The sequence below is a fragment of the Desmodus rotundus genome, chromosome 1 (assembly GCF_022682495.2).
Source record: "Desmodus rotundus isolate HL8 chromosome 1, HLdesRot8A.1, whole genome shotgun sequence".
Taxonomy (NCBI): Eukaryota; Metazoa; Chordata; class Mammalia; order Chiroptera; family Phyllostomidae; genus Desmodus; species Desmodus rotundus.
The window spans coordinates 118,263,757-118,282,083 of record NC_071387.1 but is presented as its reverse complement, the minus strand read 5'-3'; positions in this window follow the sequence as shown (position 1 = coordinate 118,282,083).

Genomic DNA, 18,327 nt, shown 5'->3' with positions numbered 1-18,327 from the left:
CAACAATTTCAGTGGGTTTCGACCCTAAGCCATTCACATCCTGTTAGTCAGCTTGGGCTGCACAACAGAGGACCACACAGTGCGTGACTTAAACCACAGAGATTTGTTTTCTCACAGTTCTGGGGGCTGGAAATCTGAGAACAAGGTGTCAAAAGGGCTGGTTTCTCCTGAGGCCTTTCTCCTTGGCTTTCGAGGGCCGCTTTCTCACTGTGTTCTCATGTGGTCTTTTCTCTCTGGGCATCTCTACAAATTTCCTCTTCTTAGAAAGACGACAGTCGTATTGGGTGAGGCCTACCCCAATGGCCTCATCTGATCTCTTTAAAGAACTTATCTCCAAATACAGTCACGTTCTGAGGCTACATAGTTTAGAAGATGTAAATTTTCGCAGGTGGGGTGGAGATTCAATTTAGTTTATAACACTCACCTATGATGCTACCAGCCCTCCCCCCTGAGTGTCCCCTTCCCCAGGGGATCTGCATCTTTACCATTCCTCCTGTCTCAGTCCCCTGGGCACCAGGTCGTGGTGCTGCTGCCCCCATTGCTGTTGCCAGGGCTGCCTGTCCCTGCAGTCTCCCAGTGCTGCCTCAGGTCTTAGGCCGTGGGAATCCTCTTGGACCCTGGACTCAAGCCCTGCTGTGTGAACTGGGGCTTTATCTTCCTGAACATAGTTTTCTTCATTTGTGATCTGCAGATAAAAAATGTCCATCCCAGAGGGTTGATGTAGCTAAAACAAAAGAACATGGGTAAAGATCCCAGAACAATGCCTGGTGTCTCACAGGCACCCACCTACCAAATGAGATCTCTCTTTCTCTTCTTTCTCCTGTGGGGTTTCTGTAGTTGCCAGAGTTGTTCTTTCTCCTGCTTTTGGATTAATCAGGGGTGTTCTGGCATTTTTTTGTGGCCATAGCTTTCAAGGAACTCTGACTACGTCCCAAGGATAAATCTCAAGGGATGTGTGTATCTCTAACATTTCCAGTGTCTATTTCCATCATATATTTCTATCATTTCCATCTTCATCCCTGTCCCCATTATCTCCACTGTGTTAGTCCTTGATTGTTGCCACAATCTAGCACCGCAAGTTTAGCGACTTAAACAACACGGATATATTATCTCACAGCTCTTTAGTTCAGGGGTTGGTATGGGACTCATCAGACTAAAATCAAGGCAGCACCAGCCAGCTTCTAGGGGAGAATTTACTTCTTTGCTTATTTGTGTTGTCGGCAGAATTCAGGTCCTTGAGGCCTGGGACTGTTCCCAGCTTCTAGAGGCTGCTCCATCTCTTGGCCCATAGTCCCCTTCTTCCATCTGTAGAATCAACAATGGCAGATCGAATACTTCTCAGGTAGAATCTCTCTGACTCAGCCAGGAAAGTTCTCTGCTTTTAAGAACTCACATGATTTCATTGGATCCATCCAGATAATTCAGGATAATCTCCTACCTCAAAGTTCACACCCCATTTTTGAAGTATTTGTTATAGCAGCAACCCCATGTCCCATACCAACTTTCTGTGCTAGTCCATTCCGGCTGCCAGAACAAAGTACCACAGGCAGGATGGGTTATAAACAACAGAAATGAATTGGTCCAGTTTGGGAGGCTGGAAGTCTGAGATCATGGTACCAGCCCAGCTGGGCAGGGGCCCTCTTTCGAGTAGCAGACTTCTCATATCCCCACATGGTGAAAAAGAGCTCTCTCGGGTCTCGTTGATAAGGGCATAAATCCCATCCATGAGAGCTCGGTTCTCACGACCTGGTCACCTCCCAAAGGTCCCAGCTCCTACTATCGCTTTGGACATCAGGATTTCAACATATGAACTGCTTGGGGGCACAACCATTCAGACCATAGCAAGCTATTTGCAGTGGGAACTACCGGAGGGTGGCAGCAGTACAAATGGGGAGACCTGTAAAGAAAGCATTTTAACAGTAAAGGCGAGAGTTCCTAGGAATCTGAACTGAAATGAGAGGGGAAGTGGAAGAGTGGGAGGTTAGCGCGCACTCACCAACACTTGGCTGGGTCAGCCTTTCGCGTTCTAGCCGTGGGGAATGTGGGTCATGCTATACAGCTGTGGTTATAGCCTGCGTTTTCCAAACTGCTGTGGTGAGCGTTTTTTCACGCGCTCTTTGGCCATTCACCTACCTTATTTGTTGATGTGTCTTAATCACCTCTGCAAAATCCCTTTTGCTGTATGAGGTAACAAGTTCACAGGAGTTGGGAATTAGGATGTGGACATCTTTCGGAAGAGGGTATTATTCTGTTTTCCATATCTATTTTTTAAAAGATTTTATTTATTAGAGAGAGGGGGAGGGAGGGGGAAAGAAAGAGAGAGAAACATCGATGTGTGGGAGAAACATCGATTGGTTGCCTCTCGCATGCCCCCAACGAGGGTCTGGCCCGAAACCCAGGCACATGCCCTGACTGAGAATTTAACCTGTGACCTTTTGGTTTATGGGACAGCGCCCAACCCACTGAGCCGCACCAGTCAGGGACACTTGTATTTTTTATCATCTCTCTTTGTGATGGTTAATTTCATGTGTCAGTTTGGCTGGGCCTCAGTGGCTTGATATGTATTCAAATATTCTGGATGTTTCTGTGAGGGTGTTTTTGGATGAGATTCGTATTTAAATTGGTAGACTTTGAAAAAAGCAGACTGTGCTCCCTAAAGAGAGTGGGCCTCATCCAATTAGCTGGGGCCTGAAGAGAACACGGAGACTGACTCTCCCCTAGCAAGAGCAGAAGGAATTCTGTAGCGGATGCCTTCAGATTTGAACTGCAACATCAGCTCTTCTCTGGGGGTTCGGCCTGCCGGCCCCCACAGCCATGTGAGCCATTTCTGTAAGGTAAATGTCTTTCCACGTATGCACATCCTATTGGTTACGTTTTTCCGCAGAACGCTGACTGTACACCATCTCTATCGTGTCCGCTTCCAACGTAGTAGAGCAATTTCACTGCGTGCCGGGCACTGGTCTAAGCACCCCGCCTATAGTAACCCCTTTTCTTTCTCTCTTCCGAGCACATTGCATATTTTCTTTGTATGGAAGCTGGAGCTCCGGCTCTAGGCTGCCCGGTGCCACGTCAGCCTCCACACCAGGGCCAAACCTGGTCACTGTTGCCAGCCTTCAACTCCTGTCCCCAACATGCTGTCCCACCACAGGGGCCCCCCTGAAGCTTTGCCTTGTGTTCTTGCCTCTAAGACTCTCAGCCCTGCTCCTGGCTGCTCCCTTGGAGCTGGCAGAGGCCACTTATCTCCAGGCCAGCTCCTGAATCCTGAAGGCTCTCAGAGACCCAGAAGTCAAGGACTCTGTGGCGGGGCTGGCCCGGGCAGAGGGGACACGTGAGGAGGAGGCCTCAGATGTCCTCTCAGATGAGCCAGACACTGCTACTCACCCTGTCTGGTGCTGGAACTGCCGGCCACCCCCTGGTGCCCAGGCACTTCCCTGGTGGACCCTATTTTCATCGTTCAGTACCTGCCTCTCTGGTGGTTAAGTACCTAGAATTGCACCCTTGGAGAGAGGTACTGTTTACTTCCAGGTTACAGATGAGGGAAGGGGGGCTGCCGTGGAGAGGTTGGGAAACTGGCCCTGGGTCACACAGGAAGAAGTAGACGGGCAGGAGTCAGATTTAGGTCATCTGGTTCCAGAACCAGTCCTGCTAACCAGTCACGCCCCAGACTCAGGAAGAGGAACTAGTCCCTGGGGTGTAGTCCCTGGGGTGTCTCTTGAGGCCACTTAATGGAGCTTTCAGCCACTTTGTGTTGTTATGGGCTTTGGGGTCTTGCAGCTGTAGTTAGAGCGGGGGTGACCCAAGGGTCCCTGAAGCTGGATCCTGGCTGTGTTTCTGAGGTAGGGGGTACTCCTCACCTCCCCAGCTTCTCCCCACCCAGAGGAGCCACCGGAGGCCCAGTGCTTGCTCAGAAACCTTCTTAGATGCCTCTGATATTCCTAGCTCCTTCCTGGGAACCCGCACAAACTTGGGGAGGAAGGACACTCCTCTCTCTGCTTCGGTGAGAGTGTGGCACCCACACGGCACAGGCTGCTGGGGGCTGTGGTGGAGGCCTGGAGGGGGGTTTGCTCAGCTGCTCTCTTCCCCTCCCCTACACCCCCACCAAGGTCCGGGCCTCCTGCTTGTCTCCTCAGGAAGGTCCCCATGATGTGTCAGCCTGTCCAGGCTGGGCAGAGGAGAGCTGGGTTCTGCTGGGCTGTTTTGTTAGGATGCTCAGATGGGGGGCTCTGGGCTGGGCATGGCCTGGACTGTGAGCTGAGGGGTCGTGGGTACTGGGAGGGGCTGGCAGCCCAGGCTGGGGTGAACGTGCTCTCCCCTGGCCAGTAGCTAAGATCAAGCGCTGAGCCTGGCTTGGGCTCTGACTTCTGGCTGACTCTCCTTCAGGCTGGGATAAGCCTAAGGCTGGGCCTGGAAGGTTCCACACCAAACTTCTTTAGCAACTGGGATGGGCTGCTTGACAGGCCAGGCTGAGCTCTGGGCTCTGTGTGGGCTGCCCTAGGTGGCTCTGGCCTGGCAGGACCGGGTGGACTGGTCCTGCATGTCTTCAGATGAGCTGACCTTCTGGTCTTGCCTCTGGCTGGGCTGGGCAGGGCAGGGGGCGGGACTTGGCTAATGCTGGGCCGGGCTGCCTTGGTCTCTTCTGTGCAGATGGACCCTCAGGGCATGATTATTCTTTCTTTCCTTACCTTCCAGGGCAGTGCCTATGAAGGAGGCTCCCAGGTCTGAGAAAAGGAAAGCAAGCCCCTTGAAGGGAGGCCAGTCCTCCCCAAAGTTCACCAGCACATTATACACACCTACTCTCCTCCCCTCGGAGGCTTTCCAGAGGCTTTTCCGAGATGTTAGAGCTCGTGGGAAAACCTGGCATTACTCATCAGGAGACGAGAGTCCTTCTCCTGGCTCTGCTGCCGCCCCGACTGTGACCTTGGACGATTTCTGATATTCTTAGCTTTTCTTTTAAGTTCCACACATACGTGAAATCACACAGTATTTGTCTTTCTCTGTCTCACTTGTCTCACCATAATGCCCTTCAGGCCCGTCCATGTTGTCAAAATGGCAAGATTGCCTCTGAGTAATATTCCACTGTGTGTGTGTGTATCACATTTTCTTTCTTTCTTTTTTCGTATCATATTTCCTTTATCTCTTTGTCTACTGATGGACACTTAGGTTGCTTCCCTGTGTTGGCTATTGTAAGTAATGCTGCCAGGGACACAGTGGAGCAGATGTGTTTTCAAATTACTGTTCTCATTTCCTTCAGGTGAATACCCAGAAGTAGAATTGTTGGATCAAATAGTAGTTCTATTTTCAGTTTTTGAACAACCTCCATACTGTTTTCCACAGTGGCTGCACCAGTTTGCATTCCCATCAACAGTGCACAGGGTTCTTTTTTTTCCACATCCTCACCAATACTTGTTCTCTCTGCTTAGTGATGGCCATTCAAGCAGGTGTGAGGTGGTAGCTCATTCTGGTTTTAATTTGCATGTACCTGATGATTGGTGATGTTGAGCACCTTTTTACTCCAGGGTCCCCAACCCAACCCCTGGGCCAAAGACCAGTACCAGTCCGTGACCTGTCAGGGGCTGCACAGCAGAGTAGGAGGTGCGTGGCGGGCGAGCGAAGCTTCATCCCGCTCCCCACTGCTTGCATTACCGCCTGAGCTCTATCCCCAGCCCCGCCCCTCGTCTGTGGAAAAATTCTTTCATGAAACCCCTCTCTGGTGCCAAAAATGTTGGGGACTGCTGTTTTAATGTACCAGTTGAGCATCTCTATGTTTTTGGGAAAATGTCTATTCAGAGCCTCTGCTCATTTCAAAAATCAGATTGTTTTCTTACTATTGAGTTGTATGAGTTTTTATATATTTTGGATATTGACTCATCAGATAGGTGAGGGAGGGCCCCCCAAACCCAGAATTTATTTATAAAAAATTGTGTATTTATTCTTACATGTTTAAACTTCAGTCACCTTCAAAGTACTCTCCATTTGATGCAACACACCTATCGAGATGTTCTTTCCATTGCTCAAAACAGGTTTTTGAACTCCTTGATTTTGATGCCTTTTAGTGCCTCTGCTGGTGTTTGTTTCCTGTCTTCCACATCGGCAAAACGTTTCCCTTTGAGGACTTTTTTCAACAACAACAAAAAGAACTGCTTGGGGCAAGATTGAGATCGAGTGACTAGGGAGGGTGGGGCACAGGGGTCAGGCCATTTTTGGTCAAAAACTGCTGAACACTCAGCTCTGTCTGGGCAGGTGCGCTCATAAATCACCCAGCGTGAAATGGGCAAATGTGTTGAAAGATTCTTGAAAAATAAAAATCACTGAAGCCAAACGCAGCCTCTCACAACAAGCCAGCTGGTGCGCTGATCCAGAGGGGCTCCTAGAACACTCCCCTAGCCGGGGAGGCCTGTCCTACAGGGGGCCTGCCCTCCAGAAGGTAATTCCAGTTCTTTTGGGTCCCCCCCAGTATGAATTACAAATATTTTCTTTTATTCATAGGTTGCCTTTTTATTTTGTTGATGGTTTCCTTTGCTGTACAGAAGCTTTTTTGTTTGGCATAGTCTCACTGTAAAGTTTTTGCTTTGGTTGCCTTTGCTTTTGGTGTGAAGTCAAAAAATCATTGCCGAGACCACTGTCAAGGGGCTTACTGCCTATGTTGCCTTTGACATTCTTCATCTGAAAAATGGAGACCATAACTCCTGAGCAAATCAGCCATGAGGCTGTGGGAATAAATAAGGGAATGAGTGTAAGGATGCTTTACCGCGGGTAGAAGTGCTACTGCTCTGTGAGCCACTGAGATGCTGAGTTTTGCTAATGTGCCAGGGTGGGCACAATTCCAGGCAGAATCAGCACAGTTTGGGGAAGAGGGAGCTTCAAGGGCAAGGATGCGGGTGCAGAGTGTTAGATCTGGGCAGGCCTAGGAGGAATGACAATCACCAGGCAAGAAAATGATACCGTGGGAAGCTGCCTGCAGACCCTACCCAGGAAAAAGATGAAGATGAGGGTCTGGGGTCGGCCTATCCTGCCTAACAGGATGCAGCTTTCACCCAGCAACCAGCTCTAGCCAATCAGATTCTAATACCCCAACCGCAGGTGTTTTGCGTTTAAAAACCCTGATCTAAGAATAACCGAACGAGTCCCAACCTTCCTTGGTTGGCCTCACTTTCCTTTTAACCTCCCTCGGTTGGCTCCACTTTCCCTCTTATTCCTGCTAATAAATCCTGCTCTCCTTAGCTCGCTGTGTCCGTCCAGTTTCTTGAGCAACTCCGACCTAACACAGAGAAAAGAGGCAAAAGTCCTGGAGAGTGGGCTTGGGTCCAATGGGGAGGAGCTTCCCTCTGGCTGAGGACCCTGGCCTTCACTTTGGCTGTGATCAATAGATTTTTCTGATTGTGCATCCCACCTCTCTCTCTCTTTCTCTCTCTGTCCGGAAAAAGTCCAGCCCTTGTTAATATAGTGAGAACGATCGTGTGGCATCCATGTAACCTGGCAGCCAAGGACGGTGGGCTGGAATGTGCATACGTGAACCATGACAACTTTGCTAGTCAGTGGGGGTGGTAGACACCATAAAGTGAGCATGTGTACTGTGTGGTTGTCTCTTTCAAAATGACTGAGTGAGTAGAGCCTCAAGTCTGCGTGAAGTTTTGTGTTAAGCTTGAACTTCCTCTGTGGAAACCATTGGGATGGTTCAGAAGGCTGCAGCCATGGGCAAGTGGTGATTGGCAGCTTCATCACAACAACGTGCCTGCTCGTCATGTCTCATGCCGAGTTTTTTTTGTGAAACATCAAATCACCCAGGTGACTCAGCCCAGATTTGGCACCCTGTGACTTGAGGCTTTTCCCCAAACTAAAATCACCTTTGAAAGGGAAGAGATTTCAGACTGTCAATGAGACTCAGGAAAATACGATGGGGCAGCTGATGGCAATTGGGAGAACTGTGTGAAGTCCAAGTTGCCTACTTTGAAGGGGACTGAGGTGTCATTGTCTTATGTAAAATGTTTCTTGTATTTTCTTCAACATATGTCTCTTTTTTCATATTACATGGCTGGATACCTTCTGGACAGACTCTGTATATATATATATATATATACAGAGAAATATATATATATATATTTCTCAACATAAAACACCCCCAAAAGCAATGAATGAGAAGTGAGACATAAAACGAATATAAACAGAGGTTCTAGTATACTCTTCCCTCATACGAAGAATCATCTAGAGCACCTGGGGTGGGGTGGGGGAGCCAGTGCAGTAGGCAGTGTTGAGGTTTCTAAAGCAAAGAATGACAGGGTCAGACACGGGCCCTTGGATGGATTGTGGGGCAGCGGCCGGAAGGCAGGTCCAGGCGGGAAACCAGTGAGCAGAAGGGTGATGCAGAAACCACAGTGGAAGATTTGCATGAGGACGGTGCCTCGGGGGCAGAGCAGAGCTGCACTGAGGAATAACCTGAGGGACTGAGCAGGTGTAGGGTGGCGGGAGAAAGTGGTTCCTGGGATGACTGGTTTCTGGCTCGGGGTGCTCAACACTGAAGTGCAAGCACTTATGGCAGAGACCCCCAACTCCAGGGGGCTCAGCACCTGCAGGAAGTGCGTACAGAACACGAGGGAGAGGTGGACCTGGGAAGAACTGGTCCCATTCAAATGCCTTTAGAACTCAGTGTGGCCAACGAAACCCTATGGTGTTGAGAGGAAGAGTTGGGACCTGGAATCACAGGAGACTGGGGTGACTAGAGCATACACAGCAGATCAAGGTTATCCTCTGACCCGGCACGCCCTGAGGAGGGGACCAAGGCACTCTTCCCTTATTCCCACTTTCCATGGGCATGGCTCCACCCTCTGCTCAGGATTAATTAGTTGCTGAGCTTTGATGTGATAGAGGGACGGGTGAGTCGTCTCATTTTTCTTCTCCTCCCTGTACTCTTTCTGTCCCCCACTGGTTGGCTCCTGGGGCCACAGGCCTCTCTGCCCAGGACCTGTCCCTGTCCCTCATCCCTGGACCACATCTTTTTATTACTGCTGCCCCATCTTAACAGGAAGAAAACCAGGGCTCAGGGAGGCTGAATCTCTCACCTGCAGTCACCCGGGAACTTGGAGGCACTGTTGGGGCTGGAATGCAACTGGAACTACACCTGCCACTGGTCCGGGACTGCCCCTGACACTGCCCGAGGCCCCCATGCAGCACAGCACACAGGACCGGCCTGTGAATCAGCGGGGAAGTAGGAGGAGGCCACCCTCCCACTGAGGGAGGGGAAGGGATAGTGATAAGCAGGGAAAGAGGCAAGCTGAGCCAGAGACTGGGGCTGCTTCTGCAACTGGGCTTCTTTAGCCTGGCCTGTTGCACGCCAGGTGAGACCTGCAAGCTCCTAACACTGAGGGTGGAAACCTGTGGTCCTAGGCTAGATCTCGCTGTCTTTAAGTTTTTTTGGAAATAGCTCTGGCTGGTGTGGCTCAGTTGGTTGGAGCGTCACCCTGTGTAGACCAAAAGGTACTGGGTTCGATTCCCGGTCAGGGCACATACCCAGGTTGTGGGTTGCATCCCCGGTCAGAGGGATGTGTACAGGAAGCCACTGATCAGTACTTCTCTCTCACTTCAGTGTTTTTTCCCACCTTCTCGTTCTTCCTCTCTCTCTAAAGCTGTGGGGAAAATGTCCTCACGTGAGGATTAAAAAAATAAATTTTTTTGGAAATACCTTCAAACTTATTGTGGCAACAATGGTGTAAACAGTAGGATAACCACAGTATGCCACAATCCTGTGAAGACCAAGAGTTGCTACAGTGGTATCAAGACCAACGGTGAACATTTTGCCACATTTTGCTTTCAGTCTGTACATGTGTTTCCTTAACCAAAGGAGAGTTAGTTCGGCACAATGTGCCCTTTACCCCTAAACAGTTCAGTGTTTGTATCATAAAAATAAGGGCCTTCTCTATCAAAGTGTGCTTATCCAATTCAACCTGGATACAATACTGTTATTTAATATACAGACATATTTAAATTTTGTCAATTGTTCCAAATACTGTTCTTTCTGGCTGTCCCCATACCCTCCCCCCGGCCCCCTGCTCTGTTATTTAATCCAAGACCCCCCAGTTGTCCGGTCTCTTCACCGTGCTTTAGTCTGGAACAGCCAGTCATTTGTTGCCTTTCTTCGTCTTGATATTTTTGAGAAGCACAAGCCCACTGTTTGGTAGGACGTCCCTCAATTTGGGTTTGTCTGATGTTTTCCAAACAGGTTGTGCATTTCTTGCAGGAGTGAGTCGTAACTAGGGAATCTCCTGCTAGTAGGCTTTGAAAACTATTGAACCAGTTGTAAATAAAAACCCAAGAGCTTTTACATATATTATTTCAATTTCTGGATTTTGTTGCCAACAAACAGCTGTGTTCTGGCTCCCGGGGTTGGGGATCCTGCTGCAGCTGGTTGGTGGGTGCCCTAGACGGGGCAGGATGGATAGTGTGCCAGCCTCCACCTGGCCTGCCCCTCACCTGGTGAGCCCTCCTGGCCAGGTAGGCACTAAGGGTGCAACTCCTGCTGTGTGTACCCTCTTTATTTTTTAGTTGAGACAGATGTGGAGGGAGATAGAGGGTCAGTGAGTAACTCAGACACACAGCCGGTCCAGGGACACTCTGGTCCTAGAGCGTCCCCATTTTGTTAGTGTCATCACAGCGGCTGGGTTCAAATCTTGCTTAACAAATTTTATTTGCACACCTGCCCAGGAGTGGGCCGCTGGCCATCTGTGAGCGCCACTCCCTGTGGGTGTGTAACTGAGGCAGGAGCAAAGTGCGAGCCTTTCTGGGCCCCTCTCCTGCAATCTCCCCAGGTGGCTGCTTCTCCTCCCAGGGCGGCCTTGCTTTCTTGCTGTTTATCCCTGTGAGCACTAGATGGCACTGGTCCCCAACTAATAACCCAGAGAAGCCCAGTGGCTCGGGGGCTGACACTGGCCCCAGAGCTGGGACTACCCAGCCCTCAGGGCCCTGGACAGCTGCCAGCTGAGTGGATTTATGTACTTTTCAGCCTTGGATCCTTTCTTCTGGTGAGATCATTCGCTTCCTCACCTTTAAAGTTTACAATGGGTGGATTTTAGTGTACTTATAAGTTGTGTGACCACCATCACTGCCAACCTCCAGAACGTAGGGTGGGGTGGGGAGGGGTTTCTTGCAGGCCCTGTGGAGGGGGCATCCTGACAGGGGCTAAGCACAGAAACCAGGGGGCAGTCCTGATGGAGCCTGGCTGAGCTCCTGAAGAGGAAGCAGCTTGCTGTCTGAGTTGCTCTGGAGTCTCTTGGAGAGCCCAATAAAACCCGGACTACTGGTCTGGCCCAGAGTGTCTGATTTAGCCGGTGTCCAGGAATTATTTGTGTTTCCAATACGGCTTCAGCAGGGCTGGTGGTGCTGGACCTGGAGCACACGTGGCCAGCACCAGCAGGGAGGCTGGAGGTGAGCACTGGGCTGGGCTACAGGGAAGCAGGGTTGAGTGGTTGGGCGGGAATGGTGGCCAGCGTGGTCACATCCCTCTGCTGTCTGTGGGGCTAACATATTGAAAGGGGAAGAGGACACCTGCAACCGGTGAGCAGTGCTGCTGCCAGCATCACCATCTGCTGAGGTCTTGTCATCGGTCAGGCTCAGTGCTGAGTGCCCCCTGGATGTGTCTCCTACTCACCCGGATGTGCACTTCCGTGGGCCCTGTGCACTCACCTGAAAAGTAGGGGTGGAGGTCATTGCACTGCTTACCTCCAGGGGCCACTGGGAAGATTAAACGTGACCTAGCAGCTAAGGTCATATGCCCAGTCAGTGGCAGCATGAGCAACGAGCAGGACACCCCACAGTGGCCATCACATTCTCTGGGCCACGGGCATTTCGTACAGAGAAGTTTCTTTCCGTTCTGAAGAGGAGGTATTGCATTCTGGCCCCATTACCTGCTGTGGTAGGCAGAAAAATGGCCCCCACAGATGCCCTCATCTCAATCCCCCAAATTTGTGGCTTCCATGGCAGAAGGGAATCTTTGCACAGGAATTTATAGCAGGGACCTGCAGATGGAGATATTATCTTAGATTATCTGGGTGGGCCCAGTGCAGTCACAAGGGTCCTTATAAGGAAAAAAGGAAGTAGAAGAATTGGAGACACAGACGGAGATGTGATGAAGGAAGCAGAGAGTTAGAGAGAGAGAATGAGAGAGAGAGAGAGAGAGAGATGAAGATGCTATGCTGTTGGCTTTAAAGTTGGAAAAAGGGACCATGAGCCAAGAAATGCAGGTGGTTTCTAGAAGCCTCTACAAGCTGGCACAGCTGAGGACATGGGTTCCTCTCTAGAGCCTCCAGAAGGAATGGGCCCTGGTGATACCCCGACTTTAGGACTTCCGACCTCCAGCACTCTAAGAGATGAGATCTGTATTCTTTAACCCACCACACTGACGGTTATTTGTTAAAGTGGCTGCAGCAGCAATACCTCTCATTTCCTCTTCTCTCACACCTTCCTCTAACACTCACTGTCCTCCTGGAGGTCTCAGTCGCAATGCCACTTCTTCAGGGAAGGCTGATCCCTGACTAGGTACACCCTCATGGGTCCCTGGATGCTTTCCAAGAGCAGCATTCAATTGTAAACCTATTTGAGCGTGTGCATCACGACCAGCCTGCTTTGTCTTGCTGCTTCCAGGCCAGCTCCACAGGTCTTGACTGTCTTCTCCATGGGTGGGAACCCAGACCCGTGAACACACTGCCTGGACCCTGCAGAGGCCCAAGAATGTTTGTGCAGTGAGGAATAAATGAGCTTCTTGCTGTGCACCCGCCCCCCCCCCCTTCACGGGCCTGGCATTGCCGGGCACTGGGGATGGAATGTGTCTGTGTGAAGGGATCAGAGAAATCCAATCACACCCCCACGCCCACTGGTAGGGGATATGGGGGATGAACATGAAATGCGTAAAATTCTTCATTCACGGTTTCAATCATCAAATTCACAGAGATGGAAGGTAAGAGGTGGTTGTGGGGGACTGAGAGGGTGGGGAGTTAGTGCTTGTCGGGAAGAGAGGTTCTGCTGGGGAAGATGAAAAAGTTCTAGGATGGATGCTGGTGATGGTCACATGACAACCTGAATGTACTCAGTGCCAGCTAAAGTGCACTCAAAATGGTTAAGATGGTACATTTTATGTTAGGTGTACTTTGCCACAATTTAAAAATACCCTGTATCTAAAAAAAAAAAAGCCTCTGCAGAACTCACCGTGCTTATCAAGACATTAGAAGCCTTCATTCACTGGAAAACAAGCCACTCTACATTAATTCTTAGTCTCAGTCTATGCTGGGAGAAAGTTAAGAATGTTCCCGTCCAGTCAAAGATGAAGAACCAAGTACCTTACCCTACCTGGAGTCCCATGATTGGGCTGGAAGGTGTGATCCCTACAGGGAGATGTGTTTCTGGGGGAGGGGACCTTGGGAGGCTCCTGGGAGGTGGCCCTCCAGCTCTGGCTTGAGGGGGAGGTGGTAGAAGGCTGGGAGGAGGGGTGTGCAGGTCCTCCTGGCCCAGGGCCCGCTTCTGAGGGTCCCTACTGGGGAAATTCTACTAGTAAGAGATTATCTTACCAGTTTATCGTATCTTATTCTTATTCCCCAATTTATCTTATTCTATTAGTAAGAGTTCCCCCCAGGGAAGGGCCACCATTTCAGCTTGAGGATACCTGGGTTCCTTGGGCATGGCTTCCAGGGCTGAGTTCCCCAATGCATGGTGAGACTCCTGAAACCCTCTGGGAAGACAGCTGGCCCAGGGAGGAGGGTGGGTCCCCAGGTTGGGTGCACCGGCAGAGGCGGCTGTACCACGTCAAGGGCACCGACCGCCAAGCTGGACTGGTGACAGGCAGCCTGAGCAATTTGCAGGGGTGCTCGTGACAGCCAGCAGGGGTCTCTCTTGATTCATGGAAAAACGTTTGTGGGCCGTCTGCAGCTGGGGGAGGCCCCAGAAAGCATGGTATTTGGTGCTTTGGTAGTGGGGTAGGAATAGGGGGGCCCAGCTCTCCGCTTAGCTGGGTAGCTGAGCACTGGCATTGCCCAGCTGGAACTGTGAGGAGGGCCGCAGCCAAGGCCTGGCCCCGTTGTAGGTGTCAGTCTGGGAGGCAGGCATTCCACCCCATGCGGCAGTGCCCCCCACCAGGATTTGGGGGCAAAGGAAGTGCGAGTGCATGTGCAGACTGGGGCACCGTGCTGGCCCGGGTCAAGGCTCAGTTCATGGTCATTAATGGAATAGTGATTGTTCCAGACCCCAGAGCTGCAGAAGGCCAGGGTGCACATTCAGCCTCAGCGGCACACTCGAGCTTTGGACGGCAAAGGTCTTTCTGGTACCTCCACAGTCAAAAAAATAAATGACTGACCCGACGGGCTGCTGCTGTGCCGCCCATGGGGCCGGAGGTAGGGTTAGCGAGTTTTTGGGCTATGTCCTCCTTGATGGGGCTGTGATGGTCCCCGAGCCCTTCTCCCCCTCCTGCCCTTACCTGAACGGCTCAGCTCAGGCTGCTGATTCCAGGGTTTTAGGAGCTGGTGGGTGGGGTTAGATTTTGGAGATCCTGGCCCTTCCTGTTCTCCCCTCTCGTTCCTCTCCCCCCGCCCCCCCAAGAGACCAGCTTGGAGGGCAGGATGAGAGGTGATGCCTGTTCTGAAAAGACTTATTGTCTACCCTTTGATGCCAGACAGAACAGCCAACAGCACCGTCTCTGTCTGTGTATTCAGCCCACATTTATTGAGGGCCTACTGTGTGCCAGGCATCATTCTAGGTGTGAGGGCCCAGCGGTAAATAAGACAGATACAGGGTTAGCTCTTAAGGAGTTTGTGGCTGAGTGGGGAGAAAGGCATTGAACCGGTGGGCCAATAAATGAATTTCAGAAGGTGGTGGTGCTGCCAAGAAAATGACACGTGGATAATGTCACAGAGGAGTGGGAGGAGAGGCAGGAGCTCTTTAGACTGGGCGGGCGGGAGCACGTGATCTCTGAGGTGCGACCTGATGAGTGAAAAGTTGACCATGTGCCAATCAGACAGACGGAGCACAAGTGCAAAGGCCCTGGGGTGAGTGCGCCTGGTGTGGGTGAAGCCAGAAGGCTGCCGTGGCTGAAGCACAGGGAATGGGGACGTAGCAGCTGGTTAAGTCATAAAGGCCATGGAGTGCCACCAGTGAGAGAAGGGTTTGACTCTCACGGGGACGGCACAATCTGATGCACGTGCTGGTGTGCACGTGTGTGCAGGGCGTGTAGGCATACATTAAAGACCGCTAATGTATATTGATTTAATGTTTAATGTTTTAAGTACATAGCGCTTGCTATGTACTAGGTCCTGGGCTACACACTTTCATGTACCGTCTCCTTTCAACTCAGGGCAGGTGTGCACAGTTACTATCATCCGCCCCAGTTTAGAGATGGGAACACTGGGGCGCAGAGTCCCTGCTCCCACCGCCTTAGTCGTTTCTTATCCGGAAGGCACTTCTAAAGGATGTCATTGCCCCTGGGAAGGCGATGCCGTGGGAGTTTGTGGGCCTACATCTCAGACCCCAGAGTGCAGCTGGGCAGGCAGGCAGGGATGCCTAACACACCTGCCCCCAGCCCCTCCCCGCCCCTGCTGAGCGACTCCGACCCACTTCTTCATTCAGGTTGAACTGCCGGCAGTAAGAGATTTACATGGCGCAACCAACCACTTCTCTTATAGGTATTTCTTTGCTTGTCTCTTCTCCCCTTGGTCTGCCCACCCCCAGAGAGGAGAAGCTGTGTGCTATTGATCTTGGCACCTTCAGTGCCCAGCACAGCACCTGGCACGCAGCAGGGGCTCACCCGGTGTCCTGTGAGTGCAGATGATGATGCGGGAGTAAACCGAGAGTCTTAGTCTGGGCTCCCAGAAAGCAGAGTGTTCCTCACAGGGTGTGAGGTCCCAGGGAGTGAGTGAGGGGTGGGGCGTGAGGGAGCTGGGCAGGGCGGGCAGAACCGGGTTGGAGAAGCTGTGGAGCTGGCCACTGATGAGGGCAGCATGGATGATGTTTGGTTTTGGCTGGGGTGGGCAGGGTAGATGGAGGGGACACTTGTCCCAAAGGCTGTATCTCGTGCTTTTCAAGACAGCCCTTGGGAGAGGAAGGAGAAGAATGTGCCCACTGCCTCCAATATCCTATTGGCGAGAGTTTTGCCCCACTCTGGGCATTAATTACCCCCCTCGCAGGTGGCACATGCATGGGCCTGGAGAGAGGGCCTGGGTTTGGAGTGTCTTATGCCATTTGCAACAGGGCAGCCCAGGCAGGAGCTGCGAGCAGCGTGGCACTATAAGCTGAGGACAGTGGAGGTGCCCTTGAAGGTGGTCCGAGGCCATGCAGGAAGGGTCACCGCCAGGGCAGGAATGGCGGCAAGGGTTGGCTGAGCTGCTAAAGAGTTGACACACAGGGGTGTCTCCCTCGCTAGGCCTGTTATCTTCATTTAGAGAACATTCAGGGAGGCAGGCTCGAGTCTGGGACATGGTCCCAGGAGCCTGGGACCCGGGGCAGAGCAAGCTGAGTGTAGGTGCCTTCCAGCCCGGAGGGATTCGCCACAGAAGCTGTGGAGGTGGCCTGGGTAGGGCGCTGGGCTGGGGGTCAGATGACTGGGTTTTAGGCTTGGGCTCGGCTATTTCCTGCCGCTCCGTTGGGTTCAGCACTATCCTCTTCAGGTTCTGGTTTCTTACACTTCCTTGTGAGCTATTTTTCTTCATGACCTTTCCTCCATAACCTGAGAAACTAGGATTGTTCCAGAAGTGATGGGGAAGCAAGTCCGGGAAGGGGGCACAAAGGCCACAGAGGGCAGCCTGCACGAGCGTCACAGTTCTGCTGGTTCAGGGGCCGGCACCGGGCCAGGGGGCAGCAGGACTGGAAGGGAGCTTAACCAATGCCCCCATCTCACAGGTGGAAAACCGAGGCCTCAAGCGGGGAGCACACTGCCCAGGCCAGGGTGCTTCTCTCTGAGAGGGTGCCTCTCCTCTGCTCCTATGAACACTCATGCTCTGTGCTTGAATATGCTGGGGTGGAAGGAGGGGGTGAGGAGGGAACCAAGAGTCCCTCAGACTGAGAGAAGCTTCCAGAGTCCATGGAGGTATGAGATCCTGGGTGTTGGGGAAGCTCCAGACTGGCCTGCCAAGCTGGCAGACAGCTAATGATGGGCCTCTGAGACTCAGTTTCCTCAACTGTAAAGAGCCATTTGGACTGGAAAAGAGCGGAGGCCCTCCTGGCTTGGCCTCACTCCCGGGGCCTCTCTGACCCCGTGTCCCAGTCCACACTGGGATACAGGAACCCCCCTTGTCTGTTGGCTTGTCTGCCGCTCACATCTGCACACCAGCTGGGAGGGACTGAGCACATCGGGGCCGCTTCTGCGCCAGCAGAGTTTATTTTCTGATCTGTTTCCAGCTAAGGATTCCGTGTACCAGTGAGAGTGGTGTCTGGTACCGTGTAGACATGACCTATGTGTATTTTTCCCATATGTCCTCCAGGGCTCAATCTGATTTCCACATGGCCCGAGCTCTTCATGTGAACTTGGGCAGACGAGTTCGCATCTTGCACTTTGCAGAGTCTTTGTGGACCGACAGTTCAGCTCCCAGGAGGGAGTCAAAGGGGAAAGTGTGTGTGTGTGCCTGTATGCCCTGTGCATGTGTGTACATGCACGGACATTTGTGCATGTGAGATGGACGGGGTTGGGCTTCCTGGGAGGGTGTGGGGAGCCCAGGGCACTCATGAACTTGGTCTGAGTCCCTTGGCCTGTCTCCAGGCAGATTCTGTTACTTGTATCAGGTCTCAAGGGGACTTCAAATTGGATGGAAGGGAAAGATTGAGCTTGGCCCTTGAAATCAGACACTTGGAAGGCACTTGACATTTTCTTAAGGGCTTAGGAGCCCTTTGTGTCTGGGAGGAGAGGACTGTGACTGCCTTGCTCCCAGTTAGGAAGTGCAGCGGGGCTGGGTCCTGGCGCTTTCTGTCTCCCGTCAGGCTGCTCTGCTGGCTGTGAGGTCCCGGCTGGCACAGTGTGTGGAGGGCAGGGGGCTGTAGTGCAGAGGTGACAGCTGGAGGCATTTCACATCAGTGGGACCAGCGGAGCTTAGCCCCCCAGCTGCAGGGCCTTACTGCACAGCTTGGAAAATGCAAGCAGGATGGTGTAGAACAGGATGCAGCTAAATCTGTTTGCTGAAGACCTGAGTTGCAATATGCTTTTGGAGTACGTGTTAGTGTGCTCACGGAGGGCGATTTATTTTGCAGTGTCTGAATCACACAAATATACTTCCATCTGTGGCTAACGTGACGTTTGTGAGCTGCCAACTTTCATTAGTTACTACTTCTCCCAACTACCTGCTCTGAGAACTTGGGAAATGGTTTCTC